This window comes from Trematomus bernacchii, unplaced genomic scaffold (assembly GCF_902827165.1).
Source record: "Trematomus bernacchii unplaced genomic scaffold, fTreBer1.1, whole genome shotgun sequence".
Taxonomy (NCBI): Eukaryota; Metazoa; Chordata; class Actinopteri; order Perciformes; family Nototheniidae; genus Trematomus; species Trematomus bernacchii.
This window is the reverse complement of record NW_022987593.1, coordinates 750,865-771,537: the sequence shown is the minus strand read 5'-3', so window position 1 is coordinate 771,537 and position 20,673 is coordinate 750,865. Positions and strand designations below refer to the sequence as shown.

The 20,673-nt window shown below is 39.1% G+C and overlaps 2 pseudogenes; one reads left to right on the top strand and one right to left on the bottom strand.

Annotated features, from left to right (window-relative positions):
- The first annotated feature begins 280 nt into the window (after positions 1 to 280).
- On the top strand, positions 281 to 6,568 carry LOC117482342 (annotated as a pseudogene).
- Positions 6,569 to 16,956: 10,388 nt separating this feature from the next.
- LOC117481918 lies at positions 16,957 to 18,297 on the bottom strand (annotated as a pseudogene).
- Between the last annotated feature and the right edge of the window lie 2,376 nt (positions 18,298 to 20,673).

The following is a 20,673-nucleotide window of genomic DNA, read 5'->3' as shown; positions in this document are numbered from 1 at the left end:
ACGGAGTTCAGGGGATGTGGCGTACAGGGGCAGTATTTAGGTTTTACAAACGGACAAGGATTATAACGTAGGATTTGAGGTTTTACAGTGCTCATCTACACTCTATTCCAGAAAGTGGCGGGACAAATTGTATGCAAACCGCCCCCTTAAGATTTTTTGACCAATGAGATGTCTGCTGAGGCTGAGTGACATGAATTTGGACCAATCCTGTTAATCGGGTAACGGTTGATAGCACTCCCATCTTCTCTGGTTAGTGCGTAGCTGCATCAGTACAGATTCAACCTTTGAATCGGTCGGTTGGAACATTTGAATTCAACCAAAATGAGGGAAATCGTGCATCTGCAGGCAGGCCAATGTGGAAATCAAATTGGAGCTAAGGTAAGAGAGTAGTTTAGATTTACATTTGAATTCTTAACTCATTCATTAAGTGCGTGGATGTTAATGTTCGTTTGGGCGGGTTGATTAGCCTACTTAGCAGCAATGCTAATGAAAGCTACCTACGGGTTCAACCTGTTCGAATCGTTAAGCTAAGTCATGCTAGTTTGCAGGTAATTTGACCGTTGTTGTGTTTTATTCTCTTCTAGTTTTGGGAAGTCATAAGCGAAGAACATGGCATCGACCCGACCGGCTCATACCAGGGGGACAGCGACCTGCAGCTGGATCGCATCAACGTCTATTACAATGAGGCTTCAGGTTAGCTTTGCTTTAGCTCCTAGCTATGTTGCTAGCGCCGCCGTTTCTAGGATACGGCAACAAGTCAACAAAACGTCAAGATAATAATACTTTCCAAAACAACAATACAGCTTTAAACTTATTATAATATTCTGTCGACATATATTATCCAGTCACTTCGGTTATTTTGTATTATTTATTATATAATTAGGTTGTAACAAGGGGTTAAATTGAGCGGAGGCTGAAGCCCCAAATAGGGCGATTGCTCTGGACGTCATCACCCCCGTACCGTTGTCAGAAGATATCAGAAAAAGATATGTCAAAAACGTTTCTCGTTCTTAACTATACTATATTTAGGGTCGATATGTGTTGACTTTATTTTAAAATCGGCCTTGGTGAACGTGTGTCTCTGCGTTGGTGCTGCAGCACCGCCCAGACTCCGCTGGCGGGGCGGGTGGTGCAAAGGCTCTGCGCCCAACACCACCCCGCCCGTCTTGGTAACACGGAAGCCCGTTTCTTACACCATGCATATATGCAGGGGTGCACATAACTTTTTTTAGTGAGTTACTCAGATGAGTAACCAAGAGACAGCGTTTGGTACTCACCCCACACGAAGCGTGGGTCCTCCTCAGTGTCTCCTTCACTGTCCTCAATTTACACTTCTTGCATGCTAGATGATGAAGATGCACCTCCCTGTCTCTTTTAAGCCTCCGATTGCTTTCTCTCCAAAACTTGTTGCCAAAACTGTGAAGTCCTTGCATTTCCTTAGGCCAAGTTGAAGGATCAAATACTAAGAAATTATCACATGACTTGAAGTCATATCTGATTTCAAATGTGGGAAGTAACAAAGCACACTTATTTACTCAAGTACAATTTGAGATACTTGTAGTTGAATTGAGTATTTCTATTTTATGCTACTTTGTACTTCTACTTTACTCCACTACATGTATTTAATACCTTTAGTTACTTTACAGATGTGGATGAATGATGTGAAATCTAATCAAGTGTTAAATCAGACTTTAGTTCCACCTGGAGTAATTCACAAGCTACCCTGCAGTATACAAAGTCATTCAAACTAGCTGCTCCTTTACCAGCTTTGAGAACACTTTCATGATCAATCATTATAAAACATATCATATTATTCTGAAATTGACCAATCTGCACAATGAATACTTTTACTGTCGCTACTTTCACTATATTTTGATAATACTTTTCTAATTTTACTTGAGTAACATTTTGAATGCAGGACTTTTACTGTAAACTGAGTATTCCTACACAAGATCTGAGTACTTCTTCCACCTCTGTCTGATTTCAAACTCTTCCATAACACCCTGAGTAAGTTTGCAGCTGTGTGTTTCTCACTCCACTTTGGTGTAAATAAAACTGCAGCAGCTTGACCACAGAGCGTGAACGTTGTGATCAGATGATTTTGCGCAGTTCTCCAGTGTGTGCGCGGGGCACAGAATGTGCACAGGGGAGTCTCCCACCGCAGCCAGTTGGCGGACTTTTGGCACAATTCTGTTGTTTATACCGACGTTAACCCTGTCTGTGCACACGGCGACCAACTCTGTCGTCCAGTGATCTAAGCCTGTGCCTCCTGGAAAGCTTCACAGGTCCGTCGGTTATGTCCTGCGCGGCTCACCCAGCTCCAGTTCAATCAGTCATAGAAAGATTTTTTGCAGGGAGCGAAACGGCAACGTAGCTGCTTAATGTCTTTGGGTTTTTTGACATGCCTAGTAGTTTACTCCATTGAGTGTTGACAAGAAACACGTGTAGACGAAATATGTGTTTTGTTTTGATGTTTTGAGGTACGCAAAGGCGCGTAGTGACACAAGTGACGTTACGCAATTCAGATTTGTGCCGCGCATGCGTACCTGCGTACCAGTTATGTGCACCCCTGGCTATATGTATGCCTGTGCTTAAAGCTGAGTTATGATCAGTCATAACACCGAATGTGGTTATGATCAAATTGTGTATCGTGAGATTTACAGCATACTGTAAATGCTGAGATTTCCGAACAAATATTTTTAAGCTACGCCGACCAATACAAAGCACGTACACATTTTTGTGTATATATTAATAATTGAAGATGTATATTAATTCAAGTTTAATGTCACTATTAGAAAGACGGTCATATTTGTAATACTTTTTTGTCTCATTTGGTGGCATCAATGTGCGCATTTGATACAGTAGCAGATTATGTGATGTGCGACCACGCCCGCACCTCGACACAGAGCCCCCCATAGACAATCCCAATTTAACCCCTGGCTAACCTTGTGCTGTAAGAGACTGGACTGTATTAATGCCAGACAAACTATTATAAAATATAATTGAGCGTACAATATGCTTTTTACTGTGTTTGGTCATACTTTAAGAAAGCAAAGTCTTTGATGAAAAAAGATTAACATGGTTTTGCTTGAATAATTATAATGCAGCTATTAAGAAAAAAAAATGCTTAATATAAATAATGTCGTCTTGTGTTTGAATCACCAGGTGGGAAGTATGTCCCCCGGGCCGTGCTGGTGGACTTGGAGCCCGGCACGATGGACTCGGTGAGGTCCGGTCCCTTCGGCCAGATCTTTAGACCAGACAACTTTGTCTTTGGTGAGAATATGAAAATGTCTTGTGTTTTAACTTGGGTTATTGAAGTTGCCATACTGTGATTAAGCAACTGGATTAGGGCTGAACAATATATTCCAAAAAATAATTTGTCGTCTTGTGCGATATACACATTGTGAAAGGCTGAATTATTGCATTTAAGTATTTTTGAATGAGTTCACAGACTTTGAACATAAAACTGCATTACTGCAACTATCATTATTTTTTTATTGCTGCTTAATTTTTTAACTTACATTTATTAGTTTTACATAAAGCCATGCCATCGTATGTTTTCCGCATATTGTGCAGCCCTGATCTACAGTCACTCTTCACTAGGGATTGGTATCGTTAGGATTTTATCGATACCAATACTAGTTATCGATACCGGTATTTTTCGATACTTTTCAATAATTTGGTGCTCAAAATTATAGACATGATTACAAGATGTGAAGATTAAACAACAGTCATTTTATTGACATTTTTATTTATTTAATGTAACTTTTTTTCAATGTCATACCAAGCAGGTATGAGTGTTTGACAGTGTGTCTCTGGAAGGGGGGTGGTAATTAGGGGCAGTTCATAAATCCATGTAAACATGACCATTATTCAGTTAAAACGAGACGCTGCGTGCGCACCTCCTAAACCGGAAGCTTTTGCCAGTTATGTGCTAAAGCAGCCGTTAGCCCGTTTTGCTAAGTGTTGATTTAGACTCTTGGTGTTGGAATTCTGTTCCGTGTAGGTAAAATGGTTAATATCGCCTGTTAGCTGAGTTTCTTACCGTTAAGTGCATCATTAATAGGTTGTTAAATGTTAAGAAGCCTTGAGACGCTGTTTCTTGCAAGATGTTGCGTCTGACCCCGGGAGTCTCACAATAATAAGAGCGCTGTTAGGAGAGATGACGAGTGGCATTCACAGTGGCCAATCAGAGTGATAATCAAACCGGATCCATCACACGGGATGAGGGTTCCGAACCAACCAGAATTGTTTAAACTAAGGAAGTAGCGTAATTCATATACCGATGGCAGCACCATTTGTCCAGCGGCTTAACGGTATACCAATACCGTCCAATCAGGTACCGGTACTGACTTAGTACCGGTTCGCGATACCCATCCCTACTCTTCACTCTTTAACATTTGACCAATGAAGTCCTATTTAATGTAGACCCAGGATGTGCTGATGTCACAGCTTTGATAGAGTTGTGTGTTTGCATGTGACACAGGCCAGAGCGGAGCTGGTAATAACTGGGCTAAGGGTCACTACACTGAGGGAGCCGAGCTGGTGGACTCGGTCCTGGATGTGGTGAGGAAGGAGGCGGAGAGCTGCGACTGCCTGCAGGGCTTCCAGCTCACACACTCCCTGGGTGGAGGAACCGGCTCGGGCATGGGCACGCTGCTCATCAGCAAAATCCGAGAGGAGTATCCAGACCGCATCATGAACACTTTCAGCGTGGTGCCTTCCCCCAAGGTGCTTATAATACACCAAAATACTACAACATTAACTATGTTTCTTGTCTTATTTCTTGCCTTAATGTAAATCCTTCTCCCTCCCCCGACCTCAGGTTTCAGACACAGTTGTGGAGCCATACAACGCCACCCTCTCCGTCCACCAGCTGGTGGAGAACACAGATGAGACCTTCTGCATTGATAATGAGGCGCTGTATGACATCTGCTTCCGCACACTGAAGCTCACCACCCCCACCTACGGAGACCTCAACCACCTCGTCTCAGCCACCATGAGCGGTGTCACCACCTGTCTGCGCTTCCCCGGCCAGCTCAATGCTGATTTGAGGAAACTGGCTGTCAACATGGTGCCCTTCCCCAGGCTGCACTTCTTCATGCCCGGCTTCGCCCCATTGACCAGCCGTGGCAGCCAGCAGTACAGGTAGATATATACAAAAGCATTAAGAATTGTAATTTTTCTAGAGAACATAAAATGAATGTAAAGCAGGTTTGGCCTCAATATCCTTCCGTACTTCCATTGTTGATTTCTAACAATAATTGCCTCGCCTTGAAAAGGCAAACAAAGGGAGAAATTGGAACAAGCTAAATGTATTGCGCTCTTACCAGTTTGTCATGAATTACAGCACCACACGTTTTTTTTTTTTTTATCCCCCCCCCCAAAATACATGTAAATGTGATTAAGACGATTATATATATTTTTCACTTAAAACAACACATTAACAAATGCATTTTGAAATAAATCTTTATCGGATGGTGTGTCCTCCCCAGGGCTCTGACGGTTCCTGAGCTCACCCAGCAGATGTTCGACTCCAAGAATATGATGGCAGCCTGTGACCCACGCCACGGCCGCTACCTCACGGTCGCCGCCATCTTCAGAGGCCGCATGTCCATGAAGGAAGTAGACGAGCAGATGTTGAATGTGCAGAACAAAAACAGCAGCTACTTCGTAGAATGGATCCCAAACAACGTGAAGGACTGCCGTCTGCGACATCCCTCCCCGTGGCCTCAAGATGGCCGCCACCTTCATCGGCAACAGCACGGCCATTCAGGAGCTGTTCAAGCGCATCTCAGAGCAGTTCACCGCCATGTTCCGCCGCAAGGCCTTCCTCCACTGGTGAGTGATAGAGGGTTTACGTATTTCAAGATTAATCGTTTGGACAAATAAATGTCAGGAAAGATTGAAAGTTATATGTAGTGAGTAATATTTCCTTGTTTCAGGTACACCGGCGAGGGCATGGATGAGATGGAGTTCACAGAGGCTGAGAGCAACATGAACGACCTGGTGTCTGAGTACCAGCAGTACCAGGACGCCACCGCTGAGGAGGAGGGCGAGTTTGAGGATGAAGGCGAAGAGGACCTGGCCTAGACGCCCACCCCAACGTTTTCTCCCCATATGCAACAGTTAGTTAGGGCGTGGTCAACATTCTTCAAAAGCATCATTGTAGAATTATTGACAATTTGCTTATTTATTCAATAAAACAACAGTTTTAAAGGATGGCACAGTAGTTCCTCTGAATGTCGCACAATGATAACAGTTCTTGTCCCGCCTTGTTCTTTAAATGTCTGTTGTGTTCTTACACGTTCTGTTCTTCTTTCCTGCTTTGGATATCAATGTTCTTATCTTGTGTCTTTGTTCACTCTTTTTTTCAAGTAGCAAGGTTCATTTGTTATGAAACGGAACAGTGACCAGTTAAAGGCACTGAATTTGACAAATCCTGTTTTTGATATGAAGCTTAATTGTTTTGAAGGAACTGTTCACTGTTACAATGCGTGTACTGGGATGTTATAACATCAAATGTGAAGATGGATTTTAATAAAAGAGTTATGATTTGGTGCTACATCGTGTTGTTCCTGAACTGAACTATGACCAAATTATTTAGTGCTTTCATTTATTAGCTTGAGTTAAACGGTATGTAAGCACATTTCTGTCACTGAAAAAATATATGTATATAAGAACAATCCCAAAATAATGACATGGGATATAAAAATAGTAAGAAAGTATATTTTTGTTCTGAAGTCAGCCATTTTGGCTTCATGCCCACTGAACAAAGGATTAGAAGGTGTCGCTATCAATGGTTTTTTACCTTAATAGTTGGCATTTTTCCTACATAGCTAAATGGATGGGCTGTAAAACAATAGACAAAATGGCGCTTGAGCCGGATAGAAGATATTGGGTTATTATATCTGTCAGAATGTTTTATCGTGGTGTCTGTTGCTGAATACCAACTGCTATCCCTAGCTAACGTTGAGCTAGTGATTTGCTGCTGCAATTATTCAAGCCCTCCGACGACGCATCAAAAGATCATTCCACAAATGTCCATTATAAATACGACCTTATTACTCAGTAAATTATATTAAGTAATAAGGAATTCAAAATAAGAGGTTGGCAAGATGAGATACTAAGTCAAAAAATGGTGGTAATTCATAATAATGACATAGTAAAAAAGTCAAACCAATGAGTGGTCCTTTTTTTTAAGATGTTATGTCATACATTTTAAAGAGTCATAATTACGTACAATTTTTTCTTCCTCGTGTCAGAAATGGGCTTCCATATGCCATACCATTTGGCTTAGTGTCAGAGAAATTTTGGAAAAAATTGAATAATATTTGGAGTTGAGTGACTAGTCTGTACTGATCCATCTTAAGATGTTCTTAGAAGATGACATTCAGACTTGTGGCCTCAATGTAAATGCTGTTTTGTTTTCCTTTTCTCTTTGAGGCGCAGAGATGGGGACAGACAGGGAAATCGAAATTCTGTTTATCACTATCCCAAAAAAATAAAAAATAGATTATCGGGACAGTGATTAGCCAATGCGTCTGCATGCGCCGCCTTCTTGGGATCACCAAATATATATCAAAAATATGAGGAAAAAAACGACATAATATAGCTAGTCTGTCAAGAATCTGAGAAAAAATTGCGTAGAATAGTCTGTCGAATTATAAAAAAAAAAATACAAAGTATATATATTAGAAGACTCATTAATTAATTAAAAGAATTTCTTCAACTTTAATATTCCAATATCTATCAGAGAATTAGGTTGTAATGTTGAGAATAAATTAAACTACTACCCCTTATGATTTTCCATCCTACACCACATATAGCCTACTTAGGCCTTTATCAGGACGGCAGACCTGCAACAAACAAAACTGGGAGTGTTTGTCCACCTGAAGATCCCACCTGATGAGTCAGCTGGATATCACAATGTGCCAGCGTAATTCTTGGTAATACAGTATGATGCGTTTGTGGACTGGTGGCCCTCAGACATCAATAAATGAAATCTTAGCGTGGAGCTTTCCCTGAAATGAAACACTGCTTTCTGGGATATTTCCGCCTGCTACGGCTGAGTCAGGGAGTTTGAAAGAGACATTGTGTTATTTAATCACAACAAATGACTTCTTCTTAGTTTGCAAAGACAACTGAGAGCATTTAATAAACTGCACTGCACAGTAAGTTCATCAGTGTTTCTTCATCACATGAAATGCTATAATACGAGCCCCCAACCAAGCCCCATATGATACCCTACGGCAGGGATGTCCAAACTTTTTTAGGGCCACATACATAAAAACATACGAAGGGCTGGGCCACTCACTCGTTAAGTTAGCAAAATCAATCAAACGTATAGGTACATTATTATAATTGAAAATGCTTTAAGAAAAAAACAGCTTTCAATTAACAGGGGTTTTATTATTTTCATTTTGTTACAAAAAGTGTTTTCAGCTCATCCCTTAAAATAGAAGCCTCAGATTGCTTATAATAAGGGGAAATAGGAAGGGTACATTTCAAGCTTGTTATGCAAATAAGTTATTGGGCTTTTTTTGATCAACTAAGATTTCTTAGAAAATTACAATATAAGTCAAGCATACTCGTTTGGGCCATGTTCCATTATACTTTTAGAAATAACTGAGGGCCATTTCATAATGGACAGGAGGACGCAATTGGCCCCCAGGCCGTAGTTTGGACACCCCTGCCTATACACACTCCTCTGATCCGTATTGTGTGTTATTGAGTACATGCAGCTGTAACCTGACGTACAGATTGATCTTCTACCCTTCTTTCCTGAGTCAATCATTGACTATTGGATAAATCATCTCGGCCAATTTGTTCATTGTGAGTTGAATATGATTGTGCTGAGTAAGCAATTCAAATTAAATTGATTTGAGTCTTGTGAAGCCACTGTGAAACTAGCAAAGCATTAATGGCTACAAATAGGCTAATCATCATGAAACATATTGAAAACACAGCAAACTGCTGTAGAAACAAGTGTTCCGGTTGCAAACCCTGTCTCCTAGAAATTACGTTCCCACAAAACTAAACTGCATTTCTCAAATACGTTTCTTGCGAAACGTATTTCCTTCCACGTTACGTTTGTTATGAACATATCTTAAATACGTTTATTTTCTACATATCTTCTAGAAACCTATTTTCTCTTACATGACGTTTGTTATGAACGTATCTTAAATACGTTTGCTTTCTACCTATATTTGCCATTTCTTTTCTAGCTTATAATATTGATAATAGTCATTTATTAATATCATTTTAGAGCAAAACTTATTTTCGCGCTGGCTGGCGGCTGACTTTTCAGTTGACCAAATTCCGTTATTATGCTGGTTAATGGTTAATAATCACAATATTGTTTGTAGTCGTTTCATACAGCATTCTCAATTACGTTTAACAAGAAACGTCTTTGTCCCACGTTACGTTTGTTCTGAACATATCTTAAATAACGTTTGCTTTCTACCTATCTTTGAACATTTCTTTTCTAGCTTATAATAATGATAATAGTCATTTATTAATATCATTTTAGAGCACACATTTGAAATCGACGATCGGGGCTTGATATCCTATGGTTAAATTAAATCAGTAGGCGAGGCTGTAATTTCGCCCAGCTGCGAGGCAGAGTTTTAACATGCCAAAAAGCTGCTGTGTCGTTTATTGCACCTCAAACACCTCAAACTTCCTCTAAGGACAGCAGAAGAGCTCTGTGGCTTCAGGCTTGATCGCCGTTCAAATGACAGCGTTGGTTCCCCAAAAGTGGGTGGGCTTGTGACGTAGATTTTACTCTCATCCTATTATTCAAAACCATTCTATTTAATCCAAACGTCAATTACATGCCAGTGTTTTATCTTTTATTAAGCGATTTGTTTATGTTGTTTAACTCATAGATATATATAAACATATGCTTTTATATATATCTATGGTTTAACTGGGAATGTTTTCACATTGAACCGGAAGTACGTCACTTCACTTTGTCTTCTTCGTCCCTTTTACGTTTCCAGACAATGCATGGCTCAGCGTAACAGACTGAACAGCGACCCCAGGTGTGTCTACATTGGGAATTACATCTTCAATACTGAAGGAAAAAACTTTAGGTGTTTGTTAACTGGGTTTTTAATGCAGTTGGCTTTTCTTAATGGTACAATATTGCTATGAGTTACAGTATATATCTGAAGCAAATTATGTTTTCTGAAGATGTGTAGTCAATTCCACCCTTCAATGTAGCATAAATGTGAACTCTCATTACAGGAACAATACCGGAAACAGACGTAGGAAAGATCCTCAGCTCGCTGATTGGATGTTTTGCCGCAATGCACGTTGGGATATGGTGTTTATGCGATGTGAAATCCGAAAACATTAAAAAAAATAATAATAATAATACTTTATTCCGCAGTGTTCTTTGCCTTTATCTCTTTGAAAGTCATCACATAACGGCATTGTAATACACGGTTTCGGCTGGCATTAAATATTACACATCATGCCATAAGTTCTTTATTTATAGAGCCCTGATGAGAAAGACTTCTGGACAAACAGGAAGAAGCTGCCGCCGATAACTGAATACGTGACGTGGATCATAAATATATCAACAATTAAACAACATCTTACATTTCTTTTCACAAAATACGTCTCCTTGACAGTATCAATACTAATACGGCTGACTTTTATATTTGATCCAATTGGTAGATAGGTTATATTTACACCATAACGGTGCACAGCTGATAGAAAAGGACTTGTAGTTTTTAAAGATATTACTGATTTTCTTTGAATATAAGAATGTAAATACTGAGTTGAGAGAATAGTCAGGGGATTTGGGTGATGGGAGACACATCTATGGAATCACAATTTCAATAGCTTACCATTAAATGACGGATATACCTTTCTGTCTGTGATGTTTTACAAATCAGATATTAATGTGTAGAAGTAAACATGAGAAATAATATAGCAATATCCTGTACAATTATGTAAAAACATGAATAAAACTACACATCTTCAGATGTTATACATACATAAGTGTCCTACACTAGTAATACAAAGTTATTATTAGTATACTGTGTGTACCTTGTGTGCACCGCCTAGTGGTTAAAGCACGTTATTTAATTATTTTTGTTGAATAATGTTATTTTTGTTGAATAATGTTATTTGATGAATAAAATATTAAGAGTACATACTTTCATAGGGGGAAAGTAGAAGGTCAATGATAGAAATATAGAATATAAAAAATCAAGAAGATACTGTAAGTGATCTCTACAATAAAACAGTTTAGTGCCTGATGTACAAAGATATTAATATGAGGATGTGCAAAACAGACAAACTAATTAACCTTTATTAACACATTAAACAATACTTAGGTTTTCTTTCAAATAAGAAAAAAGCTTTGGGGGTATCTACAGATAAATATTAAGCCTGACAAAGTACTTAACGTCTAATATATTGCTTTCCTGCAATGTTAACTGTGTTGAAGCACTTATTTTAACTGATATTATATATATATTAATTATACTCTTATGTATGTAGATAGTATAAGACATGTGCAGAATTTGAGTTTAATGGTGGAGGAATACACACATATTGATAGATGTCTTGTAATGCACTGTTGAGGAACCTGTGACCCAAGTTTTTCATTAATTGCATAACTTCAACATAGTTGTGTATATGATATGTCAATAAACCTTAGAAAATCTTGAAAGGGATGTGCAAAATAGCTATTATATACAGTTTTTAATTAACTATTAGTAGAGAATAACGAGTAATGAATATACTTTATAGAGATCTGCAGATAAATGTTTAGTCTTCTCAAGCACCAACTAATATCTCTCCTGCTTGTTGGCACTTGACAATCACCTTTCCCTGAATTTTACTCAGGGGTAACTAAGTCTGCTTTAAGGGTTGTTTATATTTCACATCATTAATCAGAATCTGCAAAGTAACTAAATAAATATAGTGGAGTAAAAATACCAGGTTAACCTCTGAATTGTAGTGGAGTAGAATTCCAAAGTAACAATGAGCTGGCATGTGGGTATATATTAATGCTTCCCATTATATGGACACAAGCGATTTTCACCCATTTATTAATTACATGTTTTACATTTGTACACACCAATTTGTTTCCTATCCCCTAACCTCCAGGGCTGTACACAGTTTAATACTGTCAACTTCTAATTTTGGGAAAAAACGAAAACGTCTTTTTAAAACTACAATTCCCAGTAGAGACGCCATAGAACATGTTGCGAAACACAATAGCCAGCATTTGTAGTTCTGGGGGGCGTTCGAGTCCAGTTTTGGAAAGTCTGCCGTGGTTTCGTTCCATTTCAAAGAGCTGTTTGGCGCTCGGCGTAACCTTGGCGCACTGCCACTCCAACATCCAATCCCAGAGCTTGAAGATTAATCACGGGGACAAACAGGACTGTAGTCCCAAACGATAGCTGGGGATTATGGGTAGTGTAGTGTCTTCGGCCATCCTAAACTCTGATTCTTTTTCGGATTTCATATCGCATTAACACCATATCCCGACGTGCATTGCGGCTAAAACATCCAATCAGCGAGCTGATGATCTTTCCTACGTCACTTTACAGCCCTGCCCACTTTTGGGGAAACCAGCTGTCATTTGAACGGCGATCAAGCCTGAAGCCACAGAGCTCTTCTGTTGTATACTGTCCTTTCTTCTTAGAGGAAGTACAGAAACACGTAACTTCTGGATTTGTTTTAATGTTTGAGGTGCAAATAAACGACACAGCAGCTTTTTGGCATGTTAAAACTATTATTTTCTGCCTCGCAGCTGGCGAATTACAGCCTCGCCTACTGATTTTAATTTAACCATAGGATATCAAGCCCGATCGTCGATTTCAAATGTGTGCTCTAAAATGATATTTATAAATGACTATTATCATTATTATAAGCTAGAAAAGAAATGTCAAAGATAGGTAGAAAGCAAACGTATTTAAGATATGTTCAGAACAAACGTAACGTGGGACAAAATACGTTTCTTGTTAAACGTAATTGAGAATGCTGTATGAAACGACTACAAACAATATTGTGATTATTAACCATTAACCAGCATAATAACGGATTTGGTCAACTGAACAGTGAGCCGCCAGCCAGCGCGAAAATAAGTTTGCTCTAAAATGATATTAATAAATTACTATTATCATTATTATAAGCTAGAAAAGAAATGGCAAATATAGGTAGAAAGCAAACGTATTTGAGATACGTTCATAACAAACGTCATGTGGGAGAAAATAGGTTTCTAGAAGATATGTAGAAAATAAACGTATTTAAGATATGTTCATAACAAACGTAACGTGGAAGGAAATACGTTTCTTGCGAAACGTATTTGAGAATGCAGTTTAGTTTTGTGGGAACGTAATTTCTAGGAGACAGGGTTGCCGGTTGAGGCCGCACAATGTTTGGTCGGATTCTTCCTTTTAGAGCATCAAACACTTATTGAAGTCTTTCCCATGATATATTTAGGGAATACTATACTGTGACATTTTCAGAGTTGTATTAACATACTTTAAAATGATTTTTTATAATTTTTGAATAACAAACTATGACATATGATGCAAATGCTTTTCATGACTGTGCTAAGATTTGTTCGTTAAGGACTTTTGAATGGTTTATTTATTGTGATTTTTTTTATCGACATTTATGCCATACTATAATATGACTACACTATCACTTTTTTTCTTTGACTTCTCTAATTATGTTTTTCAAAATACTATACTGAGTGGTTAAAAATCATAGTAGGGAAGGGTAAGTGAACTATTGGGGGGGGGGGGGGGGTCCCTAGGCTTCTAACAGCACACTTTCTATATGTTCCCGTGTAAGGCAAGGCAAGGCAAAGCAAGTTTATTTATATAGCACCTTTCAACACAAGGCAATTCAAAGTGCTTTACAAAAATGGAAGACATTTTAAAAATGGCATTTAAAATCAGTCATTAAAAAGAAAAGATAATAAAATAAACATTAAAGAAAAAATACATGGATAAAAGTTAAAAGTTACAGTGCAGTTTAAGATGTGAATAGTTCAATTAAAAGCAGCGGCAAAAAGAAAAGTCTTCAGCCTGGATTTAAAAGTAGTAAGAGTTGCAGCGGACCTGCAGGTTTCTGGGAGTTTGTTCCAGATATTTGGAGCATAATAACTGAATGCTGCTTCTCCATGTTTAGTTCTGACTCTGGGGACAGAAAGCTGACCAGTCCCTGAAGACCTGAGAGTTCTGGATGGTTCATAATTTAGCAGTAGGTCAGACATGTATTTTGGGCCTAAACCATTCAAAGCTTTATAAACCAGCAGCAATATTTTTGAAATCTATTCTTTGACACACAGGAAGCCAGTGTAAGGACTTCAGAACAGGAGTGATGTGATCCACTTTCTTAGTGTTAGTGAGGACTCGAGCAGCAGGCGTTCTGAATTAGCTGCAGCTTTCTAATAGATTTTTTAGTGAGACCTGTAAAGACACCATTGCAGTAGTCCAGTCTACTGAAGATAAAAGCATAGACAAGTTTTTCCAAATCCTGCTGTGACATTAGTCCTTTAATCCTAGATATGTTCTTTAGGTGATAGTAGGCTGATTTAGTAACTGTTTTAATGTGACTGTTGAAACTCAGGTCAGAGTCCATGACTACACCTAGATTTCTGGCTCTATCTGTTGTTTTGAACATTGCAGACTGAAGCTCAGCGCTAACTTTTATACTTTCTGCCTTGGCTCCAAAAACCATTACCTCAGTTTTATCTTTGTTTAATTGGAGAAAGTTCTGACACATCCAGTCATTGATTTGTTCAATGCACTTACTCAGTGTTTGAATTGGAGCATAATCTCCTGGTGAAATTGTTACGTAAATGTGTGTGTCATCCGCATAGCTATGGTAACTTATTTGTTGTTTTTCATTATCTGAGCCAGTGGTAGCATGTAGATGTTAAAGAAGACACCTGGCTGTCCTTGACCACGGATATTGCTGACGGAGACGTTCACTTATAAAGAATGAAGCAATGAACTAAATCAGAGTGCAATACTGTTTGACTTTGTGCCTGAAAGAAGGACGGAGGAGGAGGTACCCAGGCTTAAAAGGTGACCGTACCCCTGAGTGCTGACAGGATGTTTTCAAAAGGGCTGAAGCTACTTATCAATTTTCTGACGGCTGCAAAACATTATCATTTTGTAATCATCAGCGGGCAGTAGAGATAATCTCACTAAAGATCAGTTGGATTGAGATGAAGGTTTCTAAAGTTTGACACTGTGGAGGGGCAACTTGTACATTTGGTCTGTTTTTATTGACTGACCCATTCTTATCTGTGGAAGAGGCATCAGATAAAACACAGATCCATATGTAATGCCGATGAAGGTAACTGCGGCAAAAAGCAGCGCATCAGACCACAGCACCATGCATTCAACAAAAATGTTAAATATAACAGCTGCACAGAAGAAATACAAACCCAAGCAAATAACTTTATTGACCTTTTTATTTTTTTCATTGCTCATCATGGGATGAATTGTGAATTCAGCAACTTGAAAGGATTTTTATTGACATATACATTGATTAAGGACTAATTACACTGATGACTCAGCAAAAGAGAAGCCTCTTGTTGGATTATGCAATCATGCAATTAAAACTAAATACAACAGAGACAAGAACAAGACACATGGATCAATAGCAGATGAGAACTGAAATGGAGACAGGCATTTATTGACAAAGGACTTGAACAACTACAGAATGCTGCATCATGTCTTTTTTGTGCGCACACAATCAGAGTTTTGTAAACTCGCCGTAAATACAAGAATGTGACATAGACTATTTGAGAGTATGGACAATTTAACCCAAATGCAATGCAAAGTTTAAAGCCATTAAATGCATTATCAAATTGTAACAGACTAAGACTATGTCAGATGATTAGATTGATACAACTCCCCTTTCTGACAATAACTGTGTACATAGCTGGAGCTAGCACCCTGTTAGCTTTGCTTAGCTCAGCCAGGAGCTAGCCAGCATCCGGCAAAAATATTTAGCCACATTAACCTATAAAGTTTACTAACTGACATGTTGTATTTTATTTGTTTAAACATAATAGATTTTATTAATCTGATCTACTACTATGCTGATTAACAGGGGAAATGTGCCAGACTATTTCCTGGCACAGTTACTACCTGGAGTGTCCGCTGGCCAAGAAATATGCTGGTAGTTGGATTTCTTACGTTTGGACAAAGCTTCAGCCATTTTCACCTGTTTCTAATCTTATTAGGCTTAAAATAGGGTGACAGTGGTCAGATCAGTTCCTTTGACGAGACTGTCCATTTTTTTTTGGTTTGATGCCTGAAATAAGCTCTGTAGTTTTAACACAAGCTTAAGGTATTTTACAATTTTTTCCTACAATAGAAATACCTTGAATAAATAACCCCCCCTCCCACCCTTTTTTGCTATCAAGTGCGAAATATGGCTTTTAAACCTCACCACACTGAACACTATAGTTCACATTAGGCTTAAAAGCAATGACACAATGTCATGTGACTGTGGTGTCATTTGTGAAGATTATCAGGTTGAACAGCACGTGTACGTTTCATTAACTTTGTTTACTAGAGAGCTCACAATATTGCAAAAATCCAATGGAAAATTCCAATGTTTTTTCAGGGAGGGAACTAGTGTGATGCTAATCTCCCGGGTTGGCCTAATAAAAAATGTCATCTCTTATTTACTGTACATGGTTGGGAAGTTCAAATATTGTATCAATCTTTTTATTTAACTGAAAACAAGAAAATGATTAAGCAAAAATCCCCAAAATGTCAAAACGTCCTTAGTCCATGAAGATATTTGCCCACTACACACAAGAAAACACTTGCTTGACCTTTGAATTCTAAGCCATTTATCACAGTAAAATCCCTCTGCTAATCTCTTTTCCTTGGCCAAACCTATGGGCCAAACGTATTAACGGACCCCTGACTGAGTGCCACAGACCCCAACTTAAGACTCACTGCTTGGTAACACTCCTGTACTTGCTGTAGAGGGTTCAGCTTTAGCTTCTATCAGTTTTTGCCTCTCATAGAACTTGGAGAATTTATTGAAGATGTTGGTAATGGGCAGAGCCACGATCAGCAGCCCACAGAGGATGCACACGGATCCTACCAGCTTCCCAGCTGGTGTAACAGGGAAAGTGTCCCCGTAGCCCACTGTAGTCATGCTAATGGTGGCCCACCACCAGCCAATAGGCATAGTCTGCAGCTCTGACTCTTGAGATTCATTCTCCACATAGTAAATGAGAGCAGAAAACATTGAAATGGCCCACAGACAAGAAAAGCAACCAGCTGCCCTACTTCACTGGAGCTGTTTCGCAGTGTAGCGCCGAGAGAGCGAAGGCCCGATGAGTGGCGAGCCAGTTTTAGGATGCGAAACACTCGCATCAACCTCAAGATCTGCACCACTTTTCCAACATTCTCGAGGTCTGTGTTCTCACTATCAGCCAGTAAAATCACAAGCTAAAGTAAAATAGAAGGGCAATAATTGACATTAGGTCGATGATATTGAGAGGGCTGCACAAGAACTTCCTGGCTGACGGTGCAACAGCCAGACGAAGAAGAAAACTCTCCAGAGAAGAACAGACACAGAGGTTCTCAAAGAAATTCAGAACGGGGTTTTCAATCTCCCTCTCATTGTGATCCACTTGATTGAAGTCTGGCATGCTGTGGACGCACATGGCAACAATTGAGACAATGACCGCACTCAGGGATGCTACAGCCATCACTTTGGCTGAAGTAGAGTAGGCTGGATCCTCAAGTCGAATCCAGATATTCCTGCGAACATCAGCACACCAGGAGCCTTTCAAACATTTCTATGTCATCCTTCAAAACTGACAGCTCCTCAATAGATGAGCCTGAACTTTGCAACTCATCACTTCTCTGATCCCAGCTCTTATCTTCAGCAAGCTGCATCAGTTCATAGAATTTTGTTGCTGCAGCAGTAGTCCAGGTGGCGCTCCTTGATGCCCCAATACTCAATCTCTTGGACGAACGACACCACGCACAACCCTTCCACCAGATGGATTTTGCCTGTGAGGTAAAAGTTGATAACGTAGCAGAAGAAACGCGGATTGCGGTCAAAGTAGTACTCCATTTCCGAGGGAGGGAGTGAAGTCATCGCAGAGCTCCAGGACTGCTTCTTTGGAGCTGCAACACAGGAGGCGACCCAAACGTGTCTGTGGGAATCGATTCAGAACGCCGTGCTCCATTCGCTGTTTGAAAACCACCAACATTGACATTAATAAAGCAATCATCGGGGGCTGTTCGGATGAAGGATTTGTCCGTACATCCTGACCAAGATGTTTAGGTGGCAGTCGGCTATCTCGGTGACAATCTCAGGGGCTTAGCTGCCGGCAGACGAAGACAGTGTAACTAGAGAACCTTACACTTTCTTCTATGTCATTTGATCACATTGACGTATTACAGCAGAGCGTCAAGCATCAAGTTGCATATGGGTTTCTGTTGCACCCCTGTAATGGAAGGTTAAACATCACTTGGCATTTGAGTTACAAAAGATTAAAGTTTCCAAAAAATAAAATACACTAGTTACACTTAAGTAGCATGACTTTATATGAACCAATATCACTTTTGTGTTGTGTTACGAACGATAGCTTCAAATTGCAGTGAAATGGCAAACCAAGGTCAGATTTGGCGTTTCTGCAGCATTTTAAAAGTAGTTTCTAGACTCTAGAGGAAAAAAAAAATCAACGGAGAGACATGAAAAAGTAAATAGTAAAGTGAAATAAAACTGGAAAGAAATTCAAGGAAATTGGATTTTACGTACAAAATAATAAAAACGGTGCACAATAAAATTACAAATAATGTCAACGGTTAAGGGAAGTATTTAAAGTGTTTAACATCTCTGCACAACTTAAAACTGGAGGAAATATAACAGCATCTCACCTGTCATGAGTTCGATGCTGTCCTGCGGCTGCTTCACTTGGAGTCCGGCTGTGACCGTGTTGTTCTCCGCCCTCGTGTTGTGGTGGAGAGTACAGCGCAGAGCAGAAACGGGACATCGATCACAGCTGGCACATTATTCCTCACCATCAGGCTGTTTTACACTACTTGAAACTTGAATGTGTCATGTACTACCGGAATCCAGGGCGCGTCTGCTCATTTAAGGTGTGCCACATTTATCACTGTTAATATTTTATGATTATTTTGGCCGAGTGCTCACTTCATTCTTTGAGGGCTACCTCGTTTGTTTTCATTTTGTTGTGAATAGTTTCTAGGACATTTGGGGTTTGCTGTGCTGTGACATTTTGTCTTAAAAAATGTGACACTTTTTTGTAAAATAAATGTAAAACTATTAGTTAACATCCGAGGCAGTACATTAATGGCAGTACATTCGATTTTTGCAAATCTAATGTGCAAAAGAAACAATCCCCACAGATTAGCACTGTTTAGCACTTGTTTGCACTTTTGTTAGCACGTCTTCATGGCCTTCACCATTTGTCAGATAATTCATTTGAATATGTAAAATACATATACAAGTTGTACAATGTAAGAAAATTGCTCAAACTAATAAGAAAACCCCCATAAAACATTTGTCGTAACATTTCAAATGCTAGGGATAAAACAGTAACGCAAGTGTCATTTAAAAAATCATTGGGGCCCACACAAGATTGAGTGTTTATTACATTATTATACTGTATGTCAGCAATAAGATCCTCTTCTGCGAGGCACTCCAAATAAAGGAAATCATCTTAAATTTAGTTGAACAGAGGACGGAGTCAGATGAGAATAATTCAACCTTAAACAAGTACTGCTTTATGAAGTCTCGGCCTGCTACTCACTAATGCCGTTTGCTGACAGTAGATGGCAGAAGGAGATTGTATCAGAGGCAGGTCACCATGGGTCACTGACATCATGATACCTAACAGAAAGAGCCACTTCAGTGCAGTTCACACTGATGGAGCCATGGTTTTACATCAAATTCAGTAATTTTCTCTGATTTTAAGAACATTTTGCCTATGTAGACGTTTTTACCCCTTTTGTGCTAGTTAAAACAATTAATCTTCACGCTAAGAAATCATAATTGGACTTTATGTGCCAAAACAATGATGGCCTTTACATTTGCCAGTGTGCAAGTTTTTAGTCTTACATTCAAATGTTTTTTTAAATATTTGACCCGGACATTGATTGCATGGTAATCATAAGGGATGCTCTGATTTATTGACCTATATTCTCCTTGTTGACGGCCATCAGCCTATCGGCAAAGAAGGTGACATTCAGCGATGGCAGTGGCCGATTTGTATCTGTTGTCTTGCATCAATTTTGTCCTGGCTGTGACGCAAAAGGGCAACAGATGTTTAGGTTTCACAACAATAATTGCTTTTTTTGCACTAGGTAAGTACTGAACATATCTTCTCATTCAGCAAGTAGTTGTATAGCAGGCTGTGTAGCAATACTTTTTTTCGAAATAGTAAAAAAAGTATATTTTTCATATGGAAGAAGGTACAAAAAAGGTTGTTTCAGAATGAATTTCAAAATAGTTCTAAAGGTCCGATTTACTTTAAAACAGTCCATTCATTCACATGACACGTAGTCAATATTTCCATTGTTTGTCATACTAAAATATATATTATAACAGTTTTAACAAAGTTACAAACTGCAAATATTAAAAACTTTGATCCAGTAGAGACTGTACTGTTGTCTCGAA